Source organism: Symphalangus syndactylus, chromosome 10, assembly GCF_028878055.3.
Source record: "Symphalangus syndactylus isolate Jambi chromosome 10, NHGRI_mSymSyn1-v2.1_pri, whole genome shotgun sequence".
Taxonomy (NCBI): domain Eukaryota; kingdom Metazoa; phylum Chordata; class Mammalia; order Primates; family Hylobatidae; genus Symphalangus; species Symphalangus syndactylus.
This window is the reverse complement of record NC_072432.2, coordinates 36,563,476-36,570,737: the sequence shown is the minus strand read 5'-3', so window position 1 is coordinate 36,570,737 and position 7,262 is coordinate 36,563,476. Positions and strand designations below refer to the sequence as shown.

General features: G+C 36.3%; 1 non-coding gene across 1 annotated transcript; it reads left to right on the top strand.

Annotated features, from left to right (window-relative positions):
• The first annotated feature begins 1,752 nt into the window (after window positions 1-1,752).
• LOC129492488 (U6 spliceosomal RNA) lies at window positions 1,753-1,854 on the top strand. Its single transcript, XR_008660915.1, has one exon. It is a non-coding gene; the product is annotated as a U6 spliceosomal RNA (small nuclear RNA).
• Window positions 1,855-7,262: the final 5,408 nt, after the last annotated feature.

Below are 7,262 nucleotides of genomic sequence, written 5' to 3'. Positions count from 1 at the left end.
ACTTTTTCTGGGTCATGATCGGTTTTAGGGATTTCCTGAAGTCTTACTTGAGGTTAAGGGCCACACCAGATAATCAGAGTTGCATATTCCATTAGGCAAAATCACTCAGGCAGATTTCACATAAACACTTCCATTTTAAGTGAAAAATTTTAAACTGAAGGATAATGGTAAGACCATTCCTTACCATTTACACCACTGTAAAAAAAATGCTAATTATGTAGGCTGCAGTAATGGTGAATGGATTTGTAGAGATTGTAGGAACCTGTATATAACATTTTCTGCTCATATATGACAATAGCAGTCTATTCCATACAAAACCAAGTTAATGATCCTCAGCCCAACTTTCAAAGTTTTCCACAATTTGAACTCTACTAATCTATCCCCTTGAGAGAGAGAGAGAGAGAGAGTGTGTGTGTGTGTGTGTGTGTGTGTGTATGCTTTACCACAGCCCATAAGTCCACTGTCACTTCATAATCTCACTGTACTTCAAACTCACCTCCCCAACATACTCCTGCACCTGCTGCCTTGTCATCCTCATTAGCACAGGTTGAAGTTCTATCTTAATGAAAGGTCAGCCATTAATTAAACTCTTTTCAAGAAATACAGTTTATAACTAATTTTCTTTATGCAAAATTATATACAGAATTTGGGGGCAGCAGCAGAAAGAAGTAGTGTTGAGAGATTTTCCATCATTGGGCAACCAAAGGAGATTCATAATAAAGCAATTTTAAAATTTATGAAGTTAATCATTAAGATTTTTCTATTTTTGTTTACTATTGTTTTCTGAACTTAGCTTATCAGAGTATGGGATCATTGTTTTTCTTCCTAAATAAAATGAAGAATAATTTAATAAAGAACAAATTCCAGGTTGTTCAATAAGTTATTGATCGCAAATGTTATGGATATATGAGCAGATACTATGTACCAGGAAAATGTTTCAATTTATAAAACAATCTATTTTCCATTCGAAAGCAGGTTAGGCTTCATTGCTTTACTTCTTTCATGATTTTCCCTATTTAAATACAGGAGAGTAAAACAAAATGTTGAATATATTTTATCATAAGCCCTTCCTGATACTGTATACTGCGGGTACTACTACTTGTTTCTTCAGAGTCCAGAGGTTAAAAAAAAGAAAAAGAAAAAGAAAAGCTTTCCCTATATCAGACTAACAGTAATAATTAGTACTTTTTTATCAGTAAAGTTGAAGGCATCCATGGAAATGTAAACCTCCTACTTTCATTTAGAAATAAAGGAAATAAAATGTGTAACATAATTATTCTCAAATGAGTCTAACATTGAATTTCAGAAACTTAAAGTCCAATGTTTTATCTTAAAGTAGCTTGTAGGAACAAATTTAAAAGTTATCCATAGTTAAAATTTGAAAATACCAAATCCTTTGAGTGCCACTTTAATCCCAGATCAAACAAGGCCTGCTGGTCCAAGAACTAAAATTGATTTTGTTAGTCATATCGGAGGCAGCTCATGATTCCTTCCATCCTTTGCTGAAAGCAGATAGTATAGGTAGAAGATAATTATTTCTTTAATGCTAACTTTGTAATGCCTAGATGGAATCAGTGCTTCAAGCAATTTCTGTTTCCTATTTACATTTATAAATGCCCTTTGCCCCCTAAGTTGCCCCATATGTAAGAATTAATTTAATAAAGTGTCCATAGCTCTGCAGAAAAAAAATTTCTCTTCATAACAGTTAGTTGTTTATCTGTTACCTTATTCTGAGAAGTTTTATTGTAGCTTGCTATTATTAAGAGAGCAATGAAAATTGGAACAATACAGAAAAGATTAGCATGGCCCCTGTACAAGGATGACATGTAAATTTGTGAAGTGCTCCATATTTTTTAAGTAAAATATAAAATTATATAAAAAACCAGAGTGCATTGCAGCCATGTAACTGGGGCCATGGATGAAGTGACATAATCTAGGCTGCAGACCTCAAAGATAATGGAGGGAGTATGCTAGGTGGTAGCAGAACTACAACTGGACTGGGACAGTGCACATCAATTCCTCTTCCTTTTTCTGAAGTTGTGCAGAGTGGCAACAGGGCTGTCAAAGTCAAAGCATTGTTCACAGGGTAGAGGGAGGATCATGGATGCAGCCTTGTCAGTAAAACTGAGCTGTCAGTTGAGGAGTTGTCTCCAACACTATCACCTGCCTTAGAAAATGAAAGCTTAACTCCCACCTGTCTTTCAGGAAGTGATTTCTTCACATTCTAAATGTCAGTAAGGTGTGATGTCAGTAATGAGGGCTTGGCTCTTTCTTTACTCTGAATGGCTATGAGACAGCTGTGAAGAGATGGCTGTGAACAGAGAGAGCCCTGCACAAAGTTGTGAATTACAGGTTTATTTTCAGTACAATGTTCTCACGTTCTTAAGGCTGTGTATTCCAATGTTCTCTCTTGCAAAGCCACATTCTAGCTTATTTCTCACCCATCAGGTGACCTCTACCATTTCTCAATTCCCAGAGCCCCTGTGTCTTCCACATATACTAATCTGTCAAGATAATTATTAATAAATATTAGCATTCATGGTTCTATTACTGCAGGAGGGAATTTAGATACTCTTTAGCTCCACACTCTCATTTTACAGACAAGGTGAATTGGTATGCATATGACCACATGGTTACATGAGAGGGGAGGGGAATGGTTATTATTAGTAGTAGCAGCAACATCATAAGGCATATGTAGTTAAACAATAACTTGTTGAAATTGAAAGAAGGCAGAGACAAAATTATCAGGGAAGGTTGACGGAATGGCTAACCAGAGACTTCTCTCATACCTGATATATATATATATATATAATTTTTTTTTTTTTTTTTTTTTTTTTGAGACGGAGTCTCGCTCTGTCATCCAGGCTGGAGTGCAGTGGCGCCATCTCGGCTCACTGCAGGCTCCACCCCCCGGGGTTCACGCCATTCTCCTGCCTCAGCCTCCCCAGTAGCTGGGACTACAGGCGCCCGCCACCTCGCCTGGCTAATTTTTTGTATTTTTAGTAGAGACGGGGTTTCACCATGTTAGCCAGGATGGTCTCGATCTCCTGACATCGGGATCCGCCCGCCTCGGCCTCCCAAAGTGCTGAGATTACAGGCGTGAGCCACCGTGCCTGGCCTTTAATTAATTAATGGCAATACAGAGTCTTCTTAGCTTTGCAGAATCTCAATGCTGCAAGGGTCAAAGAGTTGGCTAAATTCAGGGCCTCTGGGTTACACCTACCAAAATCACAGAAGACTCAATTAGAAAGCTGAATGTCAATGTATTAATTAATAAACAGAAACACAAATGTCAAGTGGAAAGAATCATTGGTCTGTCAGACAGTATGAGGTAAGTGAAATTAGTAATCATTTAATTCCAAATTTTAATAAAACATTAGGTACCAGGTCTTTATTGCTGTGCTTTATAAAAGTTGTCATTGAATCTTCTCAACAAACACCTACAAAGTGGATGTCATTCTCACCACATTATTAATAAGAATAGCTGAAGCACAGAGAAGTCAAGAAACTTGACCATGGCCATATAACTAATAAATGGCACAGTTAGATTGTGAACCCAAGTAATCTGCTTTTACCCACTCTTCAATGGTAATTTAGTAAATGGCTCAGTCAGCACAAAAACAGAACCATTGTTTAGATCATTGGTTCAACTCTTTAGTGACATTTAGGCAATGGTTCTCAAGCTGGAGAGAATTTGCCCCCAGGGAACATTTGACAATGTCTAAAGGCAGTTTAGATTGTTACAACTGGAAGAGGGGATTGCTACTGACATATAGCAGGTAGATGCCTGGAATGCTATTAGGTATTCTGCAACACATAGGACAGCCCCCCAAAACAAAAAAAACCCATCTGAAATGTCAATAGTGCTGAAGCTAACAAACCCTGGTACAAGGCAGCAAGAGCTGCATCCCCCTGCACAGTAGGGATTCATTTCCCATTAGGGCTAGCTTGTTGAGTTCTTGGGCTAAAGTGCCCTGTTATTTGTGTAGTATTTGAATGTGCACTCTAAATTTATCTTTGACTTGTTTTTTCATGTTTCAAACTTGTTAACTCCCATTATTGTCAATAATTTATCTTATTAGACATATATAAGCAATACTGTGCCCCCTCCATTTCCCTCCTAAAGTTATTTGCAACTCAAATACTAAAACTATTAAAATCAGCTGCAAATACTGAAATCAGCTACATGTACTATGTAATTTAAGCCACGTTTTTTCATCAGGATAGAAAAAAATAAAACAAAGAACACTTTAACAACATTCAACCTAGGACATTTCATTCATGTAATCTATACCATGCTGGTGTTTTCCCCTCCAGACTGCAAATTTTGTTGGCTCATATTGCGATCTATCCAGCTTTACATCATTGTTTGGTGGACAAATGTACTTTTCTGCTCTAGTTATCTAATATTGCTGCTATGCTCAATTTTGATTGCCTTCTTTTTAAACATGATTATTTTTAAATTGTGGCAAAAATTGATATGATAATTTTCACCAAAATTTATAAAATTTTGTTAGTTAAAGGATTATACCAAATTGCTCTCAAAAAGATTTCAACATTTATATTTCCCCTGAGAGTACAGAAAAATACAGTAAGACTTTAGTATGCTAACATACATTATTAATCTCTGAAAAATAGGCATATTAGAAAGAATTTTTCCAGGTTTATTTGACCATAGAATCATTTCACCATTGGACACTTACTAATATTTTTAGTGAGACACGATGATCTCCATTAGACAATTTGAAAATTTTTGATGAGAAGTGAAAAAATCCTGAAATAGTCCTATTACTATTGAAAAATCCTGAAATAGTCCCATTACTACCTTGTAGAATATTGTTCCATCTTGAATAGACTAGAAAAATTTCAAAACATTTGTAAGCTAAGAAAAGTCATAATCTCCAGAACTTTAAGTACTTTATTCTATTTTTTAAATTTTAATCGACACATAATAATTGTACATATTTATGGGGTACAGTGTGATACTTTGATATATGTATACATTATGTAATGAAGAAATCAGGGTAATTAGCATATTCATCACTTCAAACATTTACCATTTCTTTGTGGTGAGAACATACACAATCTTCTCTTCTAGCTATTTTGAGATACGCTATATCTTATTGTTGACTATGGTCACTATGGTCACTCTACTATGCAATAGGACACCAGCATCTATCCTTCTTTTTTAGTTGTAACTTTGTATTCCTTGACTATACTCCCCAAGCTCCCTTCCACGCACCCTCTTCTGTCTTTGGTAACCACTGTTCTATTTACTATTTCTATGAGATCAACTTTTTAGGATTTCGCATATGAGTGAGAACATGTAGTATTTGTCTTTTTGTGCCTGGCCCACTTTGCTTAACATAATTCCCTCTAGGTTCATTCATGTTGTTCCAAATGACAAGATTTCATTCTAATCATCATGGAAATTAAAATCAAAACCACAATGAGATACCACCTTACTCCACATAGAGTGGCTTTTATTAAAAAGAGGAAAAGAAGGTTGGTGCAAAAGTAACTGCGGTTTTTGCCATTAAAAGCAATGCAATAGTTAACAAATGTTAAATAATAACAAATGTCAGTGAGAATGTGAAGACAAGGGAAGCTTTACACACTGTTGGTAGGATGTAAATTATTATAGTCATGGAAAACAGTACAGAGGTCCCTCAAAAAATTAAAAATAGAACTATATGATCCAGCAATCCTACTACTGGGTAAATGTGTTAAGGAAATGAAATCAGTATGTTGAAGAGATATTTGCACTCCTATGTTTATTGCAACACTATTTAAAATAATCAAGATAATAAATCAATCTAAGAGTCCAAGAGTGGGTAAAATTGATAAAGAAAATGTGGTATATATATACAATGGAATAATATTCAGCCATAAAATAATTAACTAGTTTATTTTAAAATGACTTTAAAACATACATCATCAGGAACTTCTGTAAGTTTTATCAAACACAGAGGTGGCTGGTGAATTGAGTATTTTGTCGATACCAGTTTTCAAATTTGAGTTCATTTCTATATCAAGTGCTAAGTTTTACAAAAATATATTTAATGACCTAAACTGTAAAGATTATAGTTTTTATTTCCATTTAAGAGCTGAAATATGCTTTTAAAAAAATCATCTCCAGCACTTTGGGAGGCTGAGGCAGGCAGATCACCTGAGATCAGGAGTTTGAGACCAGCCTGGCCAACACGGTGAAACCCCGTCTCTACTAAAAATACAATAATTAGCTGGGCATGGTGGCAGGCACCTGTAATGCTAGCTACTTGGGAGGCTGAGGCAGGAGAATCGCTTGAACTCAGGAGGCAGAGGTTATAGTGAGCCGAGATTACACTCCAGCCTGGGTGACCATGAAACTTTGTCTCAAAAAAAAAATTATTTGAGAAAACAACAATTTTAGAATTATTTGACAAGGTAAGGAAGAAGTAGGTCAAAAAGAATCTATGTTCTCCTGGTTCATCTACATTGTTACAATTGACAGCATTTCCCTCTTTTCAGGGGCTGAATAGTATTTCGTTGTGTATATATACAATGTTTTCTTCATCCATTCATCTGTTGATGGACATTTAGATTGATTCCCTATCTTGGCTGTAATAAGCCAGAAACAGAAAGCCATTACTGCATAGTCTCACGTATATTTGGAATCTAAAAACGTCATCAAATGCATAGAAACAGAGTAAAATTGGCTGGGCACGGTGGCTCACGCCTGTAATTCCAGCACTTTGGGAGGCCGAGGCAGGCGGTTGACGAGGGCAGGAGTTCAAGACCATCCTGGCTAACACGGTGAAACCCCGTCTCTACTAAAAGAATTATAAAAAATTAGCCAGGCATGGTGGCGGGTGCCTGTAGTCCCACCTACTCGAGAGGCTGAGGCAGGAGAATGGCGTGAATCCGAGAAGCGGAGCTTGCAGTGAGCCGAGATCACACCACTGCACTCCAGCCTGGGCGACAGAGCGAGACTCCGTATCAAAAAAAAAAAAAAAAAAAAAAGAAAAAAAGAAACAGAGGAAAATTATGGTTACCAGAGGCTGGGAGTTGGGGGATGTTGGTCAAAGACACAAAGTTCATAGGAGGAATAAGTTCAATAGATCTATTTTACATCAAGGTTAAAAACAATATATTGTATACTTGAAAATTGTATACTTGAAAATTGTATACTTGAAAATTTTAAGTGTTTTCATCACAAAAAATGACAAGCAGGTGAGGTAATGCATATGTTAAATAGCTTTATTTAGCCATTCTGCAAGGTA